Source organism: Halichoerus grypus, chromosome 9, assembly GCF_964656455.1.
Source record: "Halichoerus grypus chromosome 9, mHalGry1.hap1.1, whole genome shotgun sequence".
In the NCBI taxonomy this organism is placed as follows: Eukaryota; Metazoa; Chordata; class Mammalia; order Carnivora; family Phocidae; genus Halichoerus; species Halichoerus grypus.
Window position 1 is genome coordinate 143490212 of NC_135720.1, and position 26368 is coordinate 143516579.

Sequence of the window (26368 nt, forward strand, 5' to 3'; positions counted from 1 at the left end):
CTAATAAAAATTTTTCTCTCTATATATAACCTATGCTCTTTTTGAATATTTATTTTTTTGTGTATAAAGGAATGATTTATGTGTGATTTTTATAACTACATTTTCCTGTATCACACATATCAAGATAGGTACTAGGGACACCATTCTTTGCTCTAGACTTAGGATGGATGTGTTCAATATTTCCAGCCAGTATTATTTACATAGTTTGTCTAAGAGGAATCAATGTCTCTTCCTGCATTTAGTCATTTGACGCTTACCTACACATAGACGTTGATGCTTAGGCTAATTATACAATTCTTTTTATTTTGTAAGAAGGAAGTGAAAGGAAATCTCCTCCTTAACCTTAGTCTAAACATACCTTTCTCTGAAAAGATTTCCTTCCGTGGTGGTGCACACAGCTTTAAGATGGATGGATGCCGAGGAGGGGAGGAGGAAGAGAACAAAGTGACCCAGATCAGCAGAAAATACTCTTGAGAATCAATGGGAGAATGAATTATGCAGCCTGATCTTTCCCACATCCAGTGTCTTCTTTGGACAAGTGTCTGTTCATGTCTTCTGCCCATTTTTTGACTTGATTATTTGTTTTTTGGGTGTTGAGTTTGAAAAGTTCTTTATAGATCTTGGATATCAGCCCTTTATCTGTAGTGTCATTTGCAAATATCTTCTCCCATTCTGTGGGTTGCCTCTTTGTTTTGTTGACTGCTTCTTTTGCATTAAAATTTTTTTTTTAATTTTAAAAATGTACCTACATATTTACAGTACTTTACGTACCATTAAGCTCAGACTGAAAGACCTTTTGTACACGAAGGCCATTATGTGATTTTTCTTATATGAAATAATAATGATTTACTTTGTGTGGTAATGTGGACCTATACTGGTATAAGCTATGCCAATTTCAATGAGTAAATCACTTATTGAAATAGTTACTGATAAAATCCCATGGCCTTTACTTTAAACATGATAGATCCACACACATCCCCCCTTGCCGCCAAATGTTTATTTTCTTGAAGATTTCTTTTAAAAATTGCTAAATGCTTGGTCCTGACAGCAGGAAACATGTGCTAACAGAGGATGGAACAGAAAAATGGCAGTTCTTTCACTGGGTTTATCCTGCTGGGTTTCTCTGACCGGCCTCAACTGGAGCTAGTCCTCTTTGTGGTTCTTCTGCTCTTCTATCTGTTCACTCTGCTGGGAAACACCACCATCATTGCCTTGTCCCACCTGGACCCACATCTTCACACTCCCATGTACTTTTTCCTCTCCAACCTAAGCTTTCTGGACCTGTGTTACACGACCAGCACTGTCCCGCAGCTCCTGGTTCATCTCAGGGGAGCAGACAAGTCTATCTCCTTTGGTGGCTGTGTGGCTCAGCTCTTCATTTCTCTAGGGTTGGGATGCACAGAATGCATTCTCTTAGGGGTCATGGCATTGGACCGCTATGCAGCCATCTGCAGGCCCCTGCAGTACACAGTGATCATGCACCCCCGTCTCTGTGCCCTCATGGCTTCTGCATCGTGGTCCATTGGTTTTGCCAACTCCTCATTGCAGACAGTGCTCATCTTCATTTTACCACTTTGTGGGAGAAATAAAATAGACCATTTCTTTTGTGAGGTCCCCCCACTGCTCAAGCTTGCCTGTGTTGACACCACTGTGAATGAGTCTGAGCTCTTCTTTCTCGGTGTGATCATTCTCCTCATACCTGTGGCATTAATCATCTTCTCCTATGGTCGGATTGTCAGGGCAGTCTTAAGAATAAAGTCATCTGCAGGGCAGGGGAAAGCGTTTGGGACATGTGGGTCCCACATCACAGTGGTCTCCCTGTTCTATGGCACGGCCATCTACGCTTACCTCCAGCCCAGCAACAACTACTCCCAGGATCAGGGCAAGTTCATTTCTCTGTTCTACACCATCGTCACCCCCATGGTCAACCCTGTCATATATACACTGAGGAACAAGGATGTGATGGGAGCAATGAAGAAGGTGCTTTGGAGGGGCCATGGCTCCAGATGACTGGGTGGGGAAGACGCTTTGATGGAAGACTTTAATTGCCAGAGTTTTTAAGATGATGGTGTCCACCCCATGTCATCTAAATGTTCCTCTGACATCTCTCAAGGGAAATTCCTACCTGATGCTTGAATGCAAGTGAGTGCTCAAAATCTAAGTTCATGGATTCATGAGGCCTCCAGAGATGCTGCCTTAGTGTTTCTAGAGCATCTGCATCCTATTCTCATTTTAAAAAAGCTCCACAGGTTTTTCATATTTCCCCCTCATTTGGGAACACTATTCCATTCCTTCATGCAAGAAGACACACACATACCATAAAGTCATAGGGAAAATAAGAATACAAATGACTAAAACACTGTAAGAAATATTAACCTTGTGGCATTTTTCTAGGAAACTGTTGGAGGCATGTCACTTATTCTTGCGTTGTGATCATGGCTCTATTACGAGGTCCGTAGGTTGACTGTATCACAGCTTTTTCATAGAAGTAGGTGGGCAACTGCGGGAAAAACAAACTTTTAGCTCAGAGAAAAACCTATTAACATCAATCCTGATAAATCCATTCAGATATCAGGCCCTAGTATGACGACACCAGTGACGTGGTTTTATGTAACCTTCAAGTCACAGACGTAGAGGGTGTGATGCATTACCGCCAGGGACAGTGGGGGCACCGGCTGGTGATACGGCAGGGGTGCTGATGTGTAAGTCTGCGCATGGCCGGAGAAGCACAACGGGAGGTCTGCGAGCTGTTTCTTTTAAGCTTGTGAGCCACCTTGTGAGTTACAAAGGACTGTTGAGGACAGTATCATATCTGAAAGTACATGACACAAGTCCTATTTTATATTTGATCTATTTTACCTACAGCAATGCAGCAGAAGTTCCAAAGGGTAAAATACATTTAGATCCTCTCTTCATGCCATTTTATAAATTCTTTGATCCAGGCGTCAACTGATCAATGCTTTTGTATCTCACATCTACCAAAAGCCCCATATATTTCCATGCAGTAACATACTATAAAAATATAGGAAATGACCACGATGTCACAAGAAATGCCATGTTCTGTGGAGCTTACTTAAATGTAAAGGATGAATAAAATGTACATTAATTATTAAACATCTCCATATGTCTAAACTTTACAAATAGCCATCTCGTTATGAACTGTCATACAATTCTGAATTAGGAGTAATAAATATAAATATAAACATCCCAGAACAATTGAATCTGACATTGTAGCCCTTCAATCTTAACTTAAGTTTGCACATAAATGTGTTTTGGGGTATGGATCTGGGTTTTTGTATATGTGTGTTGTCACAAACAGGGTATTTTCCCACGGAGGCTGGAGCTTTGGCAATGCCATCTTCATAGGAATGTTTCTGAGTTTTGGTAGGTTTTCCCAACATGTAGCCCAGTGCAGGTAAATGTGTTTGTGTCTTGGACTGGACACATATACATAACAAGTGTACTTACTGTTCCCTATCCTGACAGCTAACTAGCATCCTCCAGGGCCTTGAACCCCCTGAGCTGCTCATGCTCATGACAAGTGATCTTTGTATAGAGACAGCATGTGGAGGCTGGAAATGCCAGCCAGGGGAGATTATGCACACGGTCAGGTTCTCTCCGCATCTCTAGAAGCATCACAGTGTTCCCACTTGAACACCTGGGATATAGCTTGACACCATAGTGATGTTTCATGTATGCCAGTAGAAAAACAGTTTTGTAATACTGTTTATCCCTGATGGTGACAAATTTCCCACTTTCCATTATGTTTCAACCACATCCTGACAGTTATACCAAATGGAAACTTTAAAATCCCTCAAATGAACTCTCTTTGGTGCAAAAACCCTCCAGGTCTCATGAAACCACACAGCCTATTGTTCTGTGTGAGCATCTACTTCTCTGCTCTTAAGGACACACAGAGCCCTGGGGTGAAACAGATTTATTTCATTTAATGAATGTTTGAATGGCATTTGGATGTTTCTGTTACATGGGAATAAATTATAGAGAACAAAGTTCTCTGGGATCCATGCTAAAATAAAAAAAATTATTTGAAAGTCCAAACACAAGTTCACAATTGTTCCATAACATTTTTCTAATGTTAGGAATCTGCCTCGCCACACACTCCATGCTTTGTCTACAACAGACTCCAGGTTGTGTAAATTGTCACCAATATTATTTGAACTGTTTCCTTTTGAATTTTCATCAATAACTGTGGCATGACTGTGGGATTGTATCCAAGGCTTAGCTAAATTATTTTATTCCATCCGTCTTTAACATCCAGCTGTCAGGACAATCATTATGCTCTAGCTCTTCTTCCAGCTCTTTTGCTTTCTGAGGAACACAGGGTGCATATCATCAGCTCAGGTAATGGGTGATTGCAGAGACCCAAAATGTCCAACTTGCATGAAACAAAATTCCTTTTTTTGTTTCAACTGTTTTTGTTGGTTTGAAATTACTTTATATATTTTATTTTAGCTTTTTAATGAAGTTTTTATTTCCATTAAAGTAGAGTTAACATACAGTATATTATTAATTTCAGGTCTACAGTATAATATTTCAACAATTCCATACAACACCCAGTGCTCAATTTAAGTGCCCTCCTTCATCCCCATCACTTAGTTCACCCATCCCCCCCTATGTTGTTCTATATAGTTGTCCTGTTTCTTGGTTTGTCTTTCTCTCTCTTTTCTTCCTTTCATTTGTTTTGTTTCTTAAATCCACAGACAAATGAAATCATATGGTATTTATCTTCCTCTGACTGACTTATTTCACTTAGCATAATACTCTCTAGCTCCATCCATGACGTTCCAAATGGCAAGAATTCATTCTTCTTTATGACTAATATTCCATTGTGTGTGTGTGTGTGTGTGTGTGTGTGTGTGTGTGTGTATACATATATATATCACATCTTCTTTATCCAGTCATCTATTGATGCACTCATGAGTTGCTTCCATAGTTTGGTTATTGTAAATAATGCTGCTATAAACATAGTGGTGCATGTATCCATTTGAAAGATCTTTTTTTAGGTAAATACCCAGTAGTGCATTACCTGATGTTAGGTTTGTTCTATATTTGACTTTTTGAGGAACCTCCATACTCTTTTCCACAGTGGCTGCACCAGTTTGCATTCCCACCAACAGTGCAGGAGGGTTCTTTTTTCTCCACATCCTCACTGACACTTTCTTCTCGTGTTTTTGATTTTAGCCATTCTGACAAGTGGGAGGTGATATCTCCTTGTGGTTTTCATTTTCATTTCTCTGAAGAACTGTGATGTTGAGCATCTTTTCTGTATCTATTGAGATCTGTATGTCTTCTTTGCAGAAATGCCTGTTCATGTCTTCTGCCCATTTTAAAAATTGGATTATTTTGGTTTTTTGGGTGTTGTATATATAAGATCTTTACATATTTTGAATACTAACCCTTTATCAGATATGTCATTCATAAATATCTTCTCCTATTCCATAGACTTTCTTTTTGTTTTGAATCACAATTCTTTTTTTCCTAAAAACTGTTTTGAAGTTACTTTATTATCTTTTAATTTTTAATTCCAGTATAGTTAACAGAGTGTTATACTAGTTTCAGGTGTATAATATACTGATTCCACACTTACGTCGTCACAAATTTACTCTTTGTTCGCCATCACCTATGTAACCCATCCCCCCACCATCTCTACTGTAGTACAAGTCAGCACAGAGAGGCTTGGGGGATTCTCAGATTATGTGTCCCTACCTTCGTAGGCTGTTCTGGCTTTAGGACTGTCATTTGGTAGCATATCTGCAGTGTGTTGAGTGTAAGTTCTAAACAGACCCTCTACATCATGATGAAATTACTACTAGATCGGTAATCAGAGTACACCCACCCCTGTAAGACCCTCATGTATCTCATAGTCTGTGCATTTCATGGTTACTCTTTGCCAGAGTTCTGCTCTGTCCAGGCTCACTGAGGACGGACGAACAGGTTATAGATCCCTGTGAACCCTTTCCTTTGCAGGTGACTTCTTTTCAGATGCTTGTTTTGTAATACAGGTGAGAGCTTCTTTCATCATTGTGGTATTGTAGCATATTTCAAACCTGGTCCTGCAGACTCTGGGAACCACTGTGTATGGAAATGTGGTTTGCTGGGAAGGTGGGCTCTGTGTAAATGCAGAAATGAGAGGATGAATTACTGCTGATCAGAGGGGTCAGGGGATGGGGTCCCTGAGGTGGCCTTAGGGACAGGACACTTGCTTTGGGGAGGGACACATTTCCTTCTTCCCTACCCCAGGGTTCAAATGGATACATGCACCACTATGTTTATAGCAGCATTATTTACAATGACCAAGCTATGGAAGCAGCTCATGAGTGCATCAATAGATGACTGGATAAAGAAGATGTGATATATATATGTGTGTATACACACACACACACACACACAATGGAATATTAGTCATAAAGAAGAATGAATTCTTGCCATTTGGAATTAAATGGAGTTTAATTAATGTTTTGGAATTAAATGGAGATGACAGAGAGTAACAGGAGAAAAAACCCAAAGTTTTATTACCTGCATATGGAGGCCCAATAAAGTAATTGAGATTCAAAGAAATGATCAAGGCAGGCAGTTTTTATACCTTTAATACAGAGACAAGAAATGTGTGAGGAATTACAGGATAAAGAAAACAAGTGTTTGGGAGCTTTAGTTAGGAAGAAATTCTAAGTGGAATTTTTTTTTTTATGTTCAGTTAGCCACTGTACGGTACATCTTTGGTTTTTGATGTAGTGTTCGGTGATTCATTAGTTCCATATAACACCCAGTGCTCATCACAACACATGCCCTCCTTAATACCCATCAACTGGCTGCCCCATCCGCCCACCCCCCTCCCTTCTGAAACAGATTGTTTCCCGGAGTCCATAGTCTCTCATGGTTCGTCTCCCTCTATGATTTCTCCTCCTTCGTTTTCCCTCCCTTCCCCTATCATCCTCCTAGATATTCCTTATATTCCACATATGAGTGAAACCATATGATAATTGTCTTTCTCTGATTGACTTATTTCACTTAGCATAATCCGCTCCAGGTCCTACTATATTGGTGCAAATGGTAGGTATTCATCCTTTCTGATGGCTGAGTAATATTCCATTGTATATATGGACCACATCTTCTTTACCCATTCATCTGTTGAAGGGCATCTCGGCTCCTTCCACAGTTTGGCTATTGTGGACATTGCTGCTATGAACATTGGGGTGCATGTGGTCTTTCTTTTCACTACATCTGTATCTTTGGGGTAAATACCTAGTAGTGCAATTGCTGGGTCATAGATTAGCTCTATCTTTAACATCTTGAGGAACCTCCACACTGTTTTCCAGAGTGGCTGTACCAGCTTACATTCCCAGCAACAGTGTAGGATGGTTCCCCTTTCTCCACATCCTTGCCAACCCTTGTTGTTCCCTGTCTTGTTAATTTTTGCCATTCTAACTGGTGTAAGGTGGTATCTCTTTGTGGTTTTGATTTGTATTTCCCTGATGGCTAGTGATGTTGAACATTTTTTCATATGTCTGTTAGCCATTTGCATGTCTTCTTTGGAGAAGTGTATGTTCATGACTTCTGCCCATTTCTTAATTGATTATTTGTTTTTTGAGTCTTGAGTTTGAGAGGTTCTTTATAGATCTTGGATACCAGCCCATTATCTGTAATGTCATTTGCAAATATCTTCTCCCATTCCGTGGGATGCCTCTGAGTTTTGTTGACTATTTCCTTTGCTGTGCAAAAGATTTTTATCTTGATGAAGTCCCTAAAGTTCATTTTTGCTTTCGTTTCCCTTGCCTTTAGAGATGTGATTTGCAAGAAATCGTTGTGGCCGATGTTGAAGAGGTTACTGCCCATGTTCTCCTCTAGGATTTTGATGGATTCCTGTCTCACATTGAGATCTTTCATCCATTTTGAGTTTATCTTTGTGTATGGTGTAAGAGAATGGTCCAGTTTCATTCTTCTGCATGTGGATGTCCAATTTTCCCAGCACCATTTATTGAAGAGACTCTTTTTTCCATTGGATATTCTTTCCTGCTTTGTCGAAGATTAATTGACCATAGAGTTGAGGGTCTATTTCTGGGCTCTCTAATCTCTTCCATGGTCTATGTGTCTGTTTTTGTGCCAACACCATGCTGTCTTGATGATCACAGCTTTGTAATAGAGCTTGGAGTCAGGCATTGTGATGTCCCCAGCTTTGGTTTTCATTTTCAACATTCCCCTGGTGATTCGGAGTCTTTTCTGGTTCCATACAAATTTTAGGATTGTTTGTTCCAGCTCTGTGAAAAGTGTTGATTGTATTTTGATAGGGATTGCATTGAAAGTGTAGATTGCTCTGGACAGCATAGACATTTTCACAATGTTTATCCTTCCAATCCATGAGCATGGAATGTTTTTCCATCTCTTTGTGTCTTCCTCAATTTCTTTCATAAGTGTCCTATAGTTTCTAGAGTATAGATTCTTAACCTCTTTGGTTAGGTTTATTCCTAGGTATCCTATGGTTTTTGGTGCTATTGTAAATGGACTCGATCCCCCAATTTCTTTTTCTTCAGTTACATTGTTAGTGTATAGAAAAGCAACTGATACCTGTGCAATTGATTTTGTGTCCTGACATGTTGCTGAATTGCTGTATGAGTTCTAGTAATTTGGGGGTGGAGTCTTTTAGGTTTTCCAAATAAAGTATCATGTCATCTGCGAAGAGAGAGAGTTTGACTTCTTCTTTGCCCATTTGAATGCCTTTTATTTCTTTTTGTTGTCTGATTGCTGAGGCTAAAACTTCTAGTACTATGTTGAACAAAAGTTGTAAGAGTCGGCATCCCTGTCATGGTCCTGACCTTAAGGGAAAAAGCTCTCGGTTTTTCCCCATTGAGAATGAATGAATAAAAATTTGTGGGCTTTTCATAGATAGCTTTTATGAAATTGAGGTGTGTTCCCTTTATCCCTATATTTTGAAGAGTTTTAATCAGGAAAAGATGCTATTTTGTCAAATGCTTTTTCTGCATCGATTGAGAGGATCATATGGTTCTTTTCTTTGCTTTTGTTAATGTGCTCTATCACGTTGATTGATTTGTGAATGTTGAACCACCCTTGCGTCCCAGGAATAAATCCCACCTGGTTGTGGTGGATAATCCTTTTAAGGTACTGTTGGATCCTATTGGCTAGGATCTTGTTGAGTATTTTGGCATCCATGTTCATCAGGGATATTGGTCTGTAATTCTCCTTTTTGATGGGGTCTTTGTCTGGTTTTGGGATCAGGGTAATGCTAGTCTCATAGAACAAATTTGGGAGTTTTCCTTCCATTTCTATGTTTTGAAACAGCTTCAGTAGAGTAGGTATCATTTCTTTTTTAAATGTTTGATAGAATTCCCCTGGGAAGCCATCTGGCCCTGGACTTGTTTTTTGGGAGATTTTTGATTACTGTTTCAATTTCCTTGCTGGTTATTGGTCTGTTCAGATTGTCTATTTCTCCTGGTAGTTTATAAGTTTCCAGGAATGCATCCATTTCTCCCAGATTGCTTAATTTGTTGGCATATAGTTGCTGGTAATAATTTCTATTAATTATTTCTATATCCTTGTTATTAGTCATGATCTCTCTCCTATAATTAATGATTTTATTAATTTGGGTCCTTTCTCTTTTCTTTTGGATAAGTCTCACCAGAGGTTTATGGATCTTATTAATTCTTTCAGAGAACCAGCTTCTAGTTTCATTGGTCTCTTCTACTGTTTTTCTGGTTTCTATTTTATTGATTTCTGCTCTGATCTTTATTACTTATCTTCTCCTGTTTGGTTCAGGCTTTATTTGCTGTTCTTTCTCCAGCTCCTTTAGGTGTAAGGTGAGCTTGTGCATATGGGATTTTTCTACCTTTTTTTTTTTTGAGTTTTGAAGGTCATGGTTTTTTTTTTTTTTTAATTTTATTATGTTATGTTAGTCACCATACAATACATCATTGGTTTTTGATATGGTGATCCACGATCCATTGTTTTTGTATAACACCCAGTGCTCCATGTAGTACGTGCCCTCTTAATACCTTTTTGAGAGAGGCTTGGATGGCTATGTACTTCCGCTTCAGGACTGTCTTTGCAGTATCCTAATAGGTTTTGGACAGTTGTGTTATCATTCTCATTAGTTTCCATGAATTTTTTAAGTTCTTCTTTAATTTCTTGTTGACCCAATCATTCTTTACCAGGATGCACTTCAACGTCCAAGTGTTTGAGTTCCTTCCAATTTTTTTTCTTGTGGTTGAGTTCCAGTTTCAAAGCATTGTGGTCTGATAACATGCAGGGAATAATCTCTATCTTTTGGTATTGGTTGAGACCTGATTTGTGATCCAGATGTGGTCTATTCTGGAGAAAGTTCCACGTGCACTTGAGAAGAATGAGTATTCTGTTGTTTTAGCATGCAATATTCTGTATATATCTATGAAGTACATCTGGTCCAATGTGTCCTTCACAGGTCTTGTTTCTTTGTTTGTCTTCTGCTTAGATGATCTGTCCATTGCTGAGAGAGGAGTGTTGAAGTCTCCTACTATTAATGTATTATTATCAATATGTTTCTTTATTTTGGTTATTAATTTGTTTATATAATTGGCTGCTCCCACGTTGGGGGCCTAGATGTTTACAATCGTTAAACCTTCTTGTTGTATAGACCCTTTAAGTATAATATAGTGTCCCTCCACATCTCTTGTTACTGTCTTGGTTTAAAATCTAATTTGTATGATATGAGGATTGCTACCCCAGCTTTCTTTTGAGGTCCATTAGCCTAGTATATGGTTCTTCATCCCCTCACTTTCAATCTGGAGATATCTCTAGGATCAAAATGAGTCTCTTGTAGACAGTATATAGATAGGTCCTGTTTTTTAATCCAATCTGCACCCCTGTTTCATATGATAGGAGCATTTAACCCATTTACATTTAGAGTGACTACTGAAAGACATGAATTTAGTGCCATTGTATTGCCTGTAAAGTCCCTGTTTCTATAGATTTTCTGTTTCTTTCTGGTCTATGTGACTCTTGGGGTCTGTCTTCATTTATAGAAACCTCCTTAATATTTCTTTGAGGGCTGGCTTGGTGGTCACATATTCTTTCAGTTTCTGCCTGTCCTGAAAGCTCTTTATCGCTCTATCCATTCTGAAAGACACCCTTGCTGGATAAAGTATTCTTGGCTGCATGTTCTTCTCATTTAGTACCCTGAATATGTATTGCCAGCCACTTCTGGCTTGCCAGCTTTCTGTGGATAGGTCTGATGTTATTCTGATGTTACTCCCTCCATATGTAAGGAAGCTCCTCTCCCTGGCTATTCTCAGGAGTGTTTCCTTGGTTGTACAGTTTGCAAGCTTCACTGTTATATGTCGAGGTGTTGATCTATACTTACTGAATTTGGGAGGGGTCCTCTCTGCCTCTTGGACTCGAATGTTGGTTTCCTTCCCCAGATTAGGGAAGTTCTGAGCTATGATTTGCTCAAATATACCTTCTAGCCACCCCCCACCCCACCCCTCAGGGATCCCAATAATTCTGACATTGGAACGTTTCATGGCATCATTAATCTGCAATCCTTTTCTCATGTGTTACTTGAAGCTTATCTCTGTTTTCCTCCACTTCCTTCTTTTCTATCAGCTTGTCTTGTGGATCACTAATTTGTTCTTCTGCCTCATTTACTCTGGCTGTTACAGTATCCAGTTTAGACTGCATCTCATTCATAACATTGTTTAGTTCGGCCTGATTAGATCTCATTTCTGCCCTTAGAGATTCTATATTGTCACTAATGCTTCTTTCAGGCCTAGCTATTGACTTCATGATTGCTCTCCTGAAGTCTATCTCTGACATTTTGCTTATATCCATATCCATTAGTTCTGTGGCAGATGACATTGTCTCTGTTTCTTTTCTTTGTTGAGGGTTCCTCCTCCTAGTCATTCTGCTGAGTGATGGCTGAGTGAATCAGCGGAGTCCAAAATATCAACAAGGACCCAAGCAAAATGCACCCTAGGAAAATCCAGAGTGGTCAGAAACTACCACCAAAAAAACAAAGCCAAAATGAAGCACATAAGAAAATTTATAAAAATTTTAAAAATGTTTAAAAGGGCGGGGAAGGGGAAGGGGGACTATAATCTCTCAGTGTGGACAAAGCAGGGTGTTTCAGTTGTTCCTGGGTGTATTTTGGTCTGTTTGTTAGAGGACACTATGTCCGAAAATTACAAGGAAAGTAAAACTTGTATATATATATAAAGGTAAAATTGGATAGGGAAAAAAGGACTACATTGAAGCATATATCTATAAAAAATATATAGGTGTGAAAAAGTACAAGTTAAAAAGCTACTGTGAAATATAAGTTTATATAATAAACATCTAGTTGAAATGAGGAAAAGGTAAAAAGAAAACACAGAGAAAAAACATGAAAGAATAAAAAGAAAAAGAGTTGTATCTGGAAAACAAACAAACAAAAACAAAAAAAACCAAAAACAAGCCAGGAAGCAACGCCTGGAGCTCAATATACTCTTTTCCCCTGGTGTTAGGATTTTACAGTCTTATGGGGTCCATAGGGTTGTCATCTTCTTGTTCTTCCAGCCTGTCCTCTGGGGTAGCAGCCTGTCATGCTGATTCTCAGGCAACTCTGCGTGGGCGGAATTGCCCTGCCCCCTATAGGGGGGATGGGCTCAGTGGAAACTGGTCCTCTGTGTGGCTTTTCTTCCGCAGCTTTCTGCACCTCTTCAGAGTGTCAGAGCAAAAATGGCCACGCCCAAACCTCTGGCTGAGAGCAGAGAAATCGCAGTGTGCGTCTTCACTAAACCCTTCCGTACACATAGGCTCCGTTTCTATATGCGCCACGGAAAACCACAGCTTCCCACGGTGCGCACCCACAGGGACTCCCAGGTCGAACCAGGAGCCCGCCCGGGAGCGTCCCTGCCTTTTATGCTTCTAACTCCGCGAGCAGCGGCGGGCTCCCTCAAGCACACGCGCAGCTCCTGGATCCCGTCTGGGCGCTGCTCTGAAGCCCTTTCCCCGCCACTACCACTCTGCGAGGTTTTGCCCCATCCCGGCACATGCTCCTGATTTTTTCAGGCTGCCCAAGAGAAGAGCGATTCTCAACTGCCGGGGCTTGCAGTTTAAGGCCATCCAAGCTGAGAGAGCCTTCCTGGGCTCGCTGGCCCTACCTGCTTCCTGGCTGCACTGCTCAGGCACTCTGCCGGTCCAGGGAGCCCCCTTGGCTCTGAGGCTTCCCCTCTTCTGAGACCACAATGCTCTACGTAGAATTCTGCCTTTTCAGCTCCAGAGCCCCTTTCAGAGAGGGATGTCGCTCCCTGGAGCAGATTTCCAAGGGTTCCGCTTTTGTGCTGCGGTATTATATCACTTTCCAGGAGCCAGCTGATGGAGGCTCACTCCCCCTTCTGTTCATCTTCTGATATCTCTCAGTAGACACAACTCCCCACGTCGTACCTTGCAAAAAGCAGTCGCTTTTCTGCTTGTAGAGATCCAGATATATACTCTTCTCATGCTGATTACATGGGTGTTCAGAACGGCTTCCTAGATATCCAGCTAAATTCAGGGGACTGGTTGAAACAGGGTCCCTTTCTCCTCCGCCATCTTCGATTTGAGGGACTTTAAAGTGACTATTTGGGTATAACACTCAGGATGTGGTTGAAACATAATGGAGAGTGGGAAATTTGTCACCATCGGGGATAAACAGTATTACAAAACTGTTTTTCTACTGGCATACATGAAACATCACTATGGTGTCAAGCTATATCCCAGGTGTTCAAGTGGGAACATGTGATGCTGTTAGCGATGCAGAGAGAACCTGACCGTGTGCATAATCTCCCCTGGCTGGCATTTCCAGCCTCCACATGCTGTCTCTATACAAAGATCACTTGTCATGAGCATGACCAGCTCAGGGGGTTCAAGGCCCTGGAGGATGCTGGTTAGCTGTCAGGATAGGGAACAGTAAGTACACTTGTTATGTATATGTGTCCAGTCCAAGAGACAAACACATTTACCTGCACTGGGCTACATGTTGGGAAAACCTACCAAAACTCAGAAACATTCCTATGAAGATGGCATTGCCAAAGCTCCAGCCTCCGTGGGAAAATACACTGTTCGTGACAATACACATATACAAAAACCCAGATTCATACCCCAAAACACATTTATGTGCAAACTTAAGTTAAGATTGAAGGGCTACAATGTCAGATTCAATTGTTCTGGGATGTTTATATTTATATTTATTACTCCTAATTCAGAATTGTATGACAGTTCATAACGAGATGGCTATTTGTAAAGTTTAGACATATGGAGATGTTTAATAATTAATATACATTTTATTCCATCCTTTACATTAAAGTAAGCTCCACAGACCATGGCATTTCTTGTGACATCGTGGTCATTTCCTATATTTTTATAGTATGTTACTGCATGGAAATATATAGGGCTCTTGGTAGATGTGAGATACAAAAGCATTGATCAGTTGACGTCTGGATCAAAGAATTTATAAAATGGTATGAAGAGAGGATCTAAATGTATTTTACCCTTTGGAACTTCTGCTGCATTACTGTAGGTAAAATAGATCGAATATAAAATAGGACTTGTGTCATGTACTGTTCAGATATGATACTGTCCTCAACAGTCCTTTTTAACTAACAAGGTGGCTCACAAGCTTAAAAGAAACAGCTCGCAGACCTCCCGTTGTGCTTCTCCGGCCATGCGCAGACTTACACATCAGCACCCCCTGCCGTATCACCAGCCGGTGCCCCCACTGTCCCTGGCGGTAATGCATCACACCCTCTATGTCTGTGACTTGAAGGTTACATAAAACCACGTCACGCTGGTGTCGTCATACTAGGGCCTGATATCTGAATGGATTTATCAGGATCGATATTAATAGGTTTTTCTCTGAGCTAAAAGTTTGTTTTTCCCACAGTTGCCCACCTACTTCTATGAAAAAGCTGTGATACAGTCAACCTACGGACCTCGTAATAGAGCCATGATCACAATGCAAGAATAAGTGACATGCCTCCAACAGTTTCCTAGAAAAAATGCCACAAGGTTAATATTTCTTACAGTGTTTTAGTCATTTGTATTCTTATTTTCCCTATGACTTTATGGTATGTGCGTGTCTTCTTGCACGAAAGAATGGAATAGTGTTTCCAAATGAGGGGGAAATATGAAAAACCTGTGGAGCTTTTTTAAATTAAGAATATGATGCAGATGCTCTAGAAACACTAAGGCAGCATCTCTGGAGGCTGCATGAATCCATGAACTTAAATTTTGAGCACTCACTTGCATTCAAGCATCAGGTAGGAATTTCCCTTGAGAGATGTCAGAGGAACATTTAGATGATATGGGGTGGACACCATCATCTTAAAAACTCTGGCAGTTAAAGTCTTCCATCAAAGCATCTTCCCCACCCAGTCATCTGGAGCCATGGCCCCTCCAAAGCACCTTCTTCATTGCTCCCATCACATCCTTGTTCCTCAGTGTATATATGACAGGGTTGACCATGGGGGTGACGATGGTGTAGAACAGAGAAATGAACTTGCCCTGATCCCGGGAGTAGTTGTTGCTGGGCTGGAGGTAAGTGTAGATGGCCGTGCCATAGAACAGGGAGACCACTGTGATGTGGGACCCACATGTCCCAAACGCTTTCCTCTGCCCTGCAGATGACCTTATTCTTAAGACTGCCCTGACAATCCGACCATAGGAGAAGATGATTAATGCCACAGGTATGAGGAGAATGATCACACTGACAAAGAAGAGCTCAGACTCATTCACAGTGGTGTCAACACAGGCAAGCTTGAGCAGTGGGGGGACCTCACAAAGGGAGTGGTCTATTTTATTTCTTCCACAAAGTGGTAAAAGGAAGATGAGCACTGTCTGCAATAAGGAGTTGGCAAAACCAATGAACCACGATGCAGAAGCCATGAGGGCACAGAGACGGGGGTGCATGATCACTGTGTACTGCAGGGGCCTGCAGATGGCTGCATAGCGGTCTAATGCCATGACCCCTAAGAGAATGCATTCTGTGGATCCTAACCCTAGAGAAATGAAGAGCTGAGCCACACAGCCACCAAAGGAGATAGACTTGTCAGCTCCCCTGAGATGAACCAGGAGCTGCGGGACAGTGCTGGTCGTGTAACACAGGTCCAGAAAGCTTAGGTTGGAGAGGAAAAAGTACATGGGAGTGTGAAGATGTGGGTCCAGGTGGGACAAGGCAATGATGGTGGTGTTTCCCAGCAGAGTGAACAGATAGAAGAGCAGAAGAACCACAAAGAGGACTAGCTCCAGTTGAGGCCGGTCAGAGAAACCCAGCAGGATAAACCCAGTGAAAGAACTGCCATTTTTCTGTTCCATCCTCTGTTAGCACATGTTTCCTGCTGTCAGGACCAAGCATTTAGTAATTTTTAAAAGAAATCTTAAAAAACAAAAAAGTTGCTGGGGAGGTGAATCTATCATGTTATAAGACATGGCCATGGGATATTACAAGTAACTATTTCAATAAATGATTGAAATTGAGATAGCTATACCAATTTAGTTCCACATTATCATGAAAAGTAAATCATTAATATGTAATATAAGAAAAATGAAATAATGGACCTTGTGTTGGCATCAGTCATAGGTATGCAAGATCTTTCAGTCTGAGTTTTAAGAGACTTAAAGTACTAGAAGTATGTACATACACTTTAGAGAGAATGGGGATAAGGGAAAAAGAGGGAGAACAATCAGAAAGAATCAGAAAGAGATGCAGACAGAGGGAGAGACGTTATTGTAAATGTGTTTCTCATGATTGTACACAACTGGATTTGTACACACCTCACATGCAATAGAATATAATACAAAATAAACTTGAAAATGCATTCAGATACAGGAATTTAAGACCTAGAATGTACTTATACAAATAATTCAATTACATTCAAAATATCACTAATAGTTCTGCATATAAACATTGTGTCAGAATTAACTCTCTAAGATACTATATTTATGAAAGCTACACATCTGTGGAGATTTTTTTGTATGGTATAAAACCACTAAACAATCAGAGAGAACCTGAAAACATCACCATTCAATTACAGTGCTTAACTTTTGCCCTAACAATGCTTAAAATCACCATACCAATATAACCGGAACTCTGAAAATTCCTTGGCCTTGCATAGTCAGGTGGAATCAGAACTCTAAAATCCCCTGGCCATGAATTTCCTCTTCCATCTGCAGATTTCTGCTCCACACATTACCAACCAGAGCACATGAAATACCTGAAAAAGGTAGGATTATCCACTATCAACATTCTACTCAGAACAAACATTTTAAAAAGTTACCCAACTGTGTAATCTATGAACAAAGTGTAATGCTTTACATGACTCCCTATGATAAAATAGTTAAATAGATAAATACATAGAGATAAGGACAAATATATTCTCAAAGCAATGACAGGTAAAAGCACTATGGTGGAAATCTTTAAGTACTACACAGAAAGTCATAAAAAAGGATATGTTGGTATTATATAAAATCTCAGACATCCATTGACATTAGGTTAATTATTAACTTCTGGAAGCTATCTTGCAGCAGAGTTAATGATGCTGAACCAGACACGTTGCCAGCTCTCAGGTGAGTCTGATGACCCTATTCATCCAGCTGCTTAGTACTGAAGAAGCATCCTTAAAAACCAACCAAAGAGGCATCAGAAAATGAGCATTTCAGTTCTATCTCGTTCAAATGGTGAGGCATACAGTACGTTTTTAGTTCTTCTAAGACTAAAAATCTGAATCAGGTTTCAGGGTAGACCCATTGGTGTGTGAAAGAAATTGGGACAAAACTGGCATAAAATAAATATTTAAGATATCGGAATAGAGAATATAAGATTTCACACTATTTTATACTTCCTTGGATTTCCTGTGGAGATGCATTCAGTGGTATCCACAAAAAGAATCTATGCACAAAAAATTTCTTAATGGAATTAATTATAAAACTATCTGAGATGGTGTAAATGTGCAACAACAGGGAATGTGCCCAGACTCACACCTGCGCAGAAGAGCGAATAAAAACAAACCACGGGTCAGTCTCATGTACACACACACAAATATAGATAAATTATCTGAAATCAATTGCTGGTGTTTTAAAGGTGTCTAATAAAGGAATTACTCACCAAAGTAAGGAGGACAAAAGTGAAATGCTAACTCATCCAAGGAAAACACCAATATCATATTGTATCATCAGAATAAATAATGATAGGGGCGCCTGGGTGGCTCAGTTGGTTAAGCGACTGCCTTGGGCTCAGGTCATGATCCTGGAGTACCTGGATCGAGTCCCGCATCAGGCTCCCTGCTCGGCAGGGAGTCTGCTTCTCCCTCTGACCCTCCCCACTCTCATGTGCTCTCTCTCATTCTCTCTCTCTCAAATAAATAAATAAAATCTTTAAAAAAAAAAAAAGAATAAATAATGATATATTTTAATATTATCCTATCAGTAAGGACTAAGAAGGCAGGTAAGAGAAGATAAGACTCTGGTGAGCTGAACTGTACAAATGATTTCCTTCTTTTCTGGACTATATATGTATGTGTATGTGTGTATACATATATATAAAGAATGCTGAATGGCTTCTATCTGACAGGTATAAAAATGAATATGATTTTAAGTTGAAAAATTAAATATCAGGCAAAGGAGATGCCCACTAAAAGAGAAAAAAGAATGTGATTGTCTCTGAATGTTACAATTGTTTCCAATGTCTTCCTGGAGAGCACACTGGGAGGGAACTAGAATACTCTTGTCATAGTCTACCATCTTTTTTTTTTTTTTAGCATTGAATTCAGGAAAATTATTATACTTGAGTAACACTGGATATGAGAAAGATCAGGCTGCATAATGCATTCTCCTGATCTCAACAGTATGTTCTGCTGATCTGGGTCACTTTCTTCTCTTCCACCTCCTCTACTCAGCATTCATCCCTCTCCCATCTGTGGGCAACACCACAGCACACAATCTTCCCAGAGAAAGGATATGTTTAGACTAAGGTTAAATGAGAAATTTCATTTCATCTACTTCTTACCACATTTAAAGACTTGTGTAAGTAGACTAAAAACCATCATCTATGTGTATGTAGGTATCAAATGACTGAATGCAGTAAGAGAGATTGATTCCTCTTAGACAAAGTACGTAAATAATACTGGCTGGAAATAGTAAACACATCCGTCCCAGGTAAGGAGCACAGAATGGTGTCTCTAGCAAGTACCATGATATGATATGTTCCAGGAAAATCCAGTTACAAATCCACACATAAATTATTACTATGCATACAAAACAAAACAATAAATACTTGAAAAAGGCACAGGTTATATACTGAGAGAGAAAAACGTTATTAGATAAAATAAAAATAAATAGATTCTACAAAACAAAAACAATGGCATTCTATGTAATAACTGCCATCTAAAAAACAATATAGTGGGAAATGCCATCTCACAAAAGTACAATTCTGTGGTAAAAATTAAGAGAACAGACATCAAATGAAAGAGGTTAAATGTTTAGTATAGACACGTGGAAGCTGAAGGAGCCATTACCATAAATGTTCCATGCTGGCATATACGTCTAAAAGTTTAAGTGGAAGAGTAGATATTTCCAGAAAACCAGATGCTCAGCATGCAAACTACACATTTTACAGCTCAAAGATCTCAAGAAAATGTCTGTACTGAAGATATTTCAAATATATAACAGTCACTGATAAAGCTGACATACAAACCCGCCCTATCCAGTTCCTGAATGAATCCTGAAATAGTGTTGTCAGTGGTAGGAATTAACCGCTATTCCTTTAATAATGCATCTGTCTCCTAGGTCTGAGCTGACCCCAGATACACTAGAACAAGCCCCTGAGGGCATGCAGGATAAGCTAATGAGGGGGAATGCAGCTATCACAACATGGAAATGACAGGTCTAATGAACATGGACAGTGCTTTCCACCAGGTTCCATGGGAGAAGAGGATCAAGTAGGATTTCCACTGCATGTTGTTTGTTCAGGGAATGCTCTCAGGATAAAGGGGGTGAGGGAAGCAAAACAGAGCAGAGAACGTTGCTAAGCAGGGATGTGGTCTCAAGTGGAATATGCAATGAGCCTGATCCCATAAGAAACTAGAGCAGAACTCTCCCATATAAGTGTCCATCTGTGCTGGTAGAAATACTCAGTCCTCGCTGTCTGATATAATAGCCATATCCACATGTCACTACCTGAGCATTTAAAATGGCCTCACTGAGAAACTAAATTTTGTATTTTATTTAATTTTAATTAATTTAAATTTAAATGACTTCCTGTGGCTACTTACTTCTGTAATGGACAGCACAGCTCTGGAGCATGAATTGCATCAGATTTAGTCCTGCCTTGACATTGGCAGCCTTTTGTCTACCCCATGAGTCTGTCACTGGCTGTGAGCTGCCCCCACCCTGTTCCTGGGACCACCTGGCAAAGTGGCTCCCTTTCACTTGAGGGCAAATCTCTGAAGAAGGAAATGGCTGTGAACCTTGCAGCCCATATTCCTAACACATAGGGAGTGGATTGGATCAGCAGCCAGGTAAGGAGCATCTGAGCAGGTCACCAACAGCATTCATACAAGAGTCCATTCAGGATCCTGGGCAAGGATAGAAGGATGGAACCCAGTGTACCTTACACATCACCTCAGTGCAATCACACACACACACACACACACACACACACACACACCTTCATCCATTAACTAAACATTCAGGTTTCTTCCTACCTTTTCTTCTGCAGATTGGTATTTGTACTCTCGAAATATCATCATTTCTTGTTAACAATAAAGTCAACATAAAGATGCATTGACAAAATATTCCCAAAATGGAATTTCTCTGTTGTAATTTTCAACATAGCATTTTTATTTTGCTTTTCAAATTTTTATTTAAATTCTAGTTAGTTATTATATAGTGTAATATTGGTTTTAGGACTAGAGTTTAGTGATTCATCACTTACATATAACATCCAGTGCTCAACGTAAGTGGCCTCCTAATGTCCCTTCCCCCACCCACACCCTCCATAAACCCTCACTTTGTTCTCTATGGTTAAGATTCTCTTATGGTTAGTGTCTCTACTTTTTCCCTTTCCCATAAGTTCATCTGTTTTGTTTCTTAAATTCCAAATATGAGTGAAATCAAACAACATAGCATTTTTAAACTCCATACATATTTTAGATATTTTGGTAACCTATTAGTGAGAAAATGAGACTTTAGAAGGTATAACTACTGGCACTGAGTAAGCATTGAGAACAAATATTGTCTAATTTCACAGGCAATAAGGACTAAAGGGAAAGCATGGAAGCATATAGTCTAATATTTTCACACATATGCATAGAGGGCATATTTTATTACCACTGATATACACATGTTTAAATTATTTTCTACATGTGCACACAGGCATAATGAATGTACTACAGTAGAATAAAATGTCTGGGAATGACTTGGTGGAGTCTATAATGAACAACTAAACTTAGTTCCTATGTTTGGTGACTTTCCACAGTCTTCCTTTAGACTGTGGACCATATATGTAAAAAAATAGAGCTCTTCTCTTTCAAGAACAATTGCAACTGAAAATAAACTAACTTCCAATTCCTAAAGCACCACACAGACTGAGTTCCATTTCACTCACCTTTGTTCACCCTCTCTGTGGGTTCTAAGCTATTTCCCTACCTCCCTTCCAAGTCACTGCCTACAGACAGTCCTGGGGATTGGCCCTTGGACATGTAGAATCAGTTGCATGCAGTAAATGCAAAGGTTGACTATACCAGCACCGGGTTATCCAAAGATTTTTCCTGAGCGAAAGGATGCTTTCTCACGATGACTTCATGAGTCTTCAGGTGGACAGAGATCAACACTTTGCCTCTAGGAGGTAGGAGGTGAAGTCCCTTGCAAACTCACTGTGGTTTCCCGAATACGATGACCTACCTGTACAACAGGGAGACCCTTATGAGCACAGGAGAGGGTGCTGTGACGCTCAGCTGTGGCTGGGCTGGCACTGAGAACCAAATATGTTTCCTTGGCTGACGTCTCTGGGGAGCAGATGCCCACACTGTTAATGAGCCCCTGTCACTGAGCGGTCCAGAGATGGCAGTCCTCAGGGAGAAGAATGATCAAGGACAAAGCCAGAGGAAACCTCATCGGTCTCTTTTGTTATTTCATATATTTCACAGAGGACGAATAACTCCCTAGATCTCCCCAACCGCCTTGGCTCTCATCTGTAAATGACCTACAGGTTTTACAAAACACCTAAAATTTTTATCCTCACAACTGTTCAAATATTTACATATAAATAGATAACAGTCAATTCACTTAATTTTAAATGTAAATATGTGAATAAATTCTTAATTTAATTTCATTCATAACCACCGTAGGTGGGATCACAGTGTTAATATTTAGGCACATTCTTATCTTTACCGTGATTATAAAAGAAGGCAACCAAATTCTACCAAACTTCTAATACAGCAAAGGGAAAACAAAATCTCAAATCGTCTAGAACACTGTTCAGTTTATATTGATAGGTTTTAATGACATATTCAAACAGTTTAAAGTTGAAAATAGAGCTACCATATGATCCAGCAATTGCACTCCTGGGTATTTACTCCAAAGATACAAAAGTAGGGACCCGAAAGGCTATGTGCACCCCAATGTTTATAGCAGCAATGTCCACAATAGCCAAACTGTGGAAAGAGCCAAGATGTCCATCAACAGATGAATGGATAAAGAAGATGTGGTATATATATACAATGGAATATTATGCAGCCATCAAAAGGAATAAGATCTTGCCATTTGCAACGACGTGGATGGAACTGGAGGGTATTATGCTGAGCGAAATAAGTCAAACAGAGAAAGACATGTATCATATGACCTCACTGATATGAGGAATTCTTAATCTCAGGAAACAAACTGAGGGTTGCAGGAGTGGGGGGTGGGGTGGGAGGGATGGGGTGACTGGGTGATGGACACTGGGGGAGGGTATGTGTTCTGGTAAGCGCTGTGAATTGTGCAAGACTGTTGAATCTCAGATCTGTACCTCTGAAACAAATAATGCAATATATGTTAAGAAAGAAAAAAAGAAGAAGAAGAATGTAGCAGGAGGGGAAGAATGAAGGGGGGGGAAATCGGAGGGGGAGACGAACCATGAGAGACGATGGACTCTGAAAAACAAACTGAGGGTTCTAGTGGGGAGGGGGTTGGGAGGATGGGTTAGCCTGGTGATGGGTATTGAGGAGGGCACGTTCTGCATGGAGCACTGGGTGTTATGCACAAACAATGAATCATGGAACACTATATCTAAAACTAATGATGTAATGTATGGGGATTAACATAACAATAAAAAAAGAAAAAAAAAACAGTTTAAAAAATCATCTCTTTTTAATAAAACACACATGATTTATTTAATTTCAACTAGTCTTTGCATTTAAGTTCCAAATGATTTTTACTTTACTGGGATAGTTAACACAATCACTACAGAAAAATGGAAAGAAGTTGCTGGGTGGTTTGTAGCTGTTTCTCCCAGATCCATAAGTTCCAATTTCATTTATCATGTTCAGCCTAAAGAGATAAACTACTTCCTGCTACAAGCATTCTTATATTTGGATTTTCTCAGTTATTCCCAAACCAGTTAGATTCCATCCTGAGAGTGGGAGGGAGAACTGGCAAAGACACTACATTCTGGGTGTCCCGAAGAGAGAAGGAACCACAGACCTGCTATTAATGCTTTGCGTCCCAGACCACACTCAGTGCTGCCAGCCTTACACGCTCAAATGGCTTTGATAATAGTGAGGCATTATCTACTGATGCTGACCCACACTCACATCCTAGATACAATATTATCTAGGACAATGCTCACTCACCTGCCCCAAGACACACGTATAAGAACACTCCACAGCAGCGTCCTTGGTATCAACCAAAACCTGGACAAATCCAAATGCCCATCCACAGTAAACTGATAAATTGTGACCTCTTCATACAAAAGAGTACTCTACAACAGTATGAATAAAACTACAGCTAAACAAATGGAAACAATGTTTTTCACACAAGGTGCTGAGGAAAGGATGCAAGTTACAAAGTAATCGATCCCTCTACATAAGTTCAAAAACAAGTAAAACAAACTGTTTTTCATGAACTCACACAACTAAAAATGGTATCAAAGGGCTGATTATAACAAAGTCAAGATCAAAATAGAAAGGTATGCAGCTGGGTAGAGGTCAGCTGAGGTTCTGTCCAGGTTCTAGTCAACAAGGGAGGCAATATCATGACCATTCTTTTTTTTTTTTTTTAAGATCTTATTTATTTATTTGAGAGGGAGAGAGCACAAGCAGGAGGGAGGAGCAGAGGGAGAGAGAGAAGCAGACTCCCTGCCAAGCAGGGAGCCTGACATGGGGCTTAATCCCAGGACTCTGGGATCATGACCTGAGCCGAAGGCAGACACTTAACTGACTGAGCCACCCAGGTGCCCCAATGAGGACAGTTCATCTGAAAGATCCAAATTGCCACCCACTCAGTACATTCTCCAACAGGCTATTTCTGGTCTCTGAATTGTTCCCAGCTCTCAGATCTTCTTCCTCATTACTTGTCCCCCATCTGAGGGAAGCAGTGGGAACAGCCCAACCTTCCTACTAAGTGAGATTCCACCACTCCAGCACCGCTGCCTTGTGTTGGGATCTGTGGTTACCACTGGATAAATGGATAAAGAGCCTAAGTGGGGAAAATGAAAATGAAATGCCTCCAAAAAAAGGGAGAGACAAAGAAGACAAATCCAGAAGGACAAATAACAGAAGCTGAAAGAGACAGGACATATACACAGAGATTCCAGTTACACAGAAAACGGACATCCAGATGGCTAACAGACACATTAAAAAAATGCTCAACGTCACTCGGCATCAGAGAAATGCAAATCAAAACCACAATGATATATCACCTCACACCTGTCATAACGGCTAAAATTAACAACAGAGGAAACATCAGATATCGGGGAGGAGGCAGAGAAAGGGGAACCCTCTTACACTGTTGGTGGGAATGCAAGCTGGTGCAGCCACTCTGGAAAACGGTATGGAGGTTCCTCAAAAAATTAAATATAGAGCTACCCTACAACCCAGCAATTGCACTATTAGGAATTTATCCAAAGGATACAAAAATACAGTCTCAAAGGGATATATGCACCTCAATGTTTATAGCAGCATTATCAACAATAGCTAAATTATGGAAAGATCCCAAATGTCCATCGACTGATGAATGGATAAAGAAGATGTGGTATATATATATATATATATATATATATATATATATATATATATATATATATATAATGGAATATTACTCAGCCATCAAAAAGAATGAAATCTTCCATTTGCAATGGTGTGGATCGAGCTAGAGTGTATTATGCTAAGTGAAATAAGTCAGTCAGAGAAAGACAAATACCATATGATCTCATTCATATGTGGATTTAGGAAAGAAAACAGATGAACATATGAGAAGGGGAAAAAGAGAAAAAGGAGAGTGGGAATGTAGCCATAAGAGATTCTTAATGACAGAGAACAAACTGAGCATTGATGGAGGGAGGTGGGTAGGGGATGGGTTAAATGGGTGAAAGGTATTAAGGAGGGCTCTTGTGAAGAGCACAGGGCGTTTTATGTAAGTGATGAATCACTGAATTCTACTCCAGAAACCAATACTGTACTGTATGTTCACTACCTAAAATTTAAATAAAAAAAAAAAAGACACATTTTTCCCTCATGGTTCTGGAAGCCAGTCCAAAATCAGGTGTCATCCAGGTACCCTCTTTCTGAAGGTTCTAAAGGAGAATGTGTTCTAGGTCTTTCTTTTAGCTTCCTGTTGCCAGAAATCCTTGGTGTTCCTTGGTTTGTAGATTCATCATTGATGAATCATTGCTCCAAATTTGCCTCTGTGGTCACGTGGCATTCTCCCTGTGTATGTGTCTGTGTCTCTGTTTTCCCTTCTCATAAGGACACTGGCCATTCTGGATTAAAGCCCACCTTCATCATGGATGACTTCATCTTCATTTGATTACATCAGCAAAGACTCTTTTCAAACAAGTCACATTCATATGCACAAGGTGTTAGGATATGACCACATCTTTTGTCAGGACATAATTCAACCCAAAAAGGAGCTTTGCTTCTTGGCTTCTCGACTTCTAACAAAGGGATCAGCTGACCTCTCAGTCACCCAATACTCGCATCCATAATGATACTGGGATATCCTGATAATTCCCCTATAGTCACTCATTATATGCTGCCCTGTCTTATGCTGCCCTCAAGCTCCATAAGCTGATCCAGAATTAAAAGCAGAATTGATATACCATAGCATATATTTGAAAATTGCTAAGAGGATAGATCATAAAAGTTCTCATCCCTAG

General features: G+C 40.0%; 1 long non-coding RNA gene and 2 pseudogenes across 1 annotated transcript in view; 1 reads left to right on the forward strand and 2 right to left on the reverse strand.

Annotated features, from left to right (window-relative positions):
* Positions 1 to 1056: 1056 nt before the first annotated feature.
* LOC144379129 (olfactory receptor 2B8-like) lies at positions 1057 to 2010 on the forward strand (annotated as a pseudogene).
* Positions 2011 to 15396: 13386 nt separating this feature from the next.
* On the reverse strand, positions 15397 to 16350 carry LOC118526310 (olfactory receptor 2B8-like; annotated as a pseudogene).
* A 557-nt stretch (positions 16351 to 16907) lies between these two features.
* Positions 16908 to 26368, reverse strand: part of LOC144379143 (uncharacterized) — a 111064-nt gene continuing 101603 nt past the window's right edge. The window contains exon 3 of the long non-coding RNA XR_013441502.1: positions 16908 to 17234. This is a non-coding gene — a long non-coding RNA (uncharacterized LOC144379143). The remainder of the gene's footprint in view (positions 17235 to 26368) is intronic.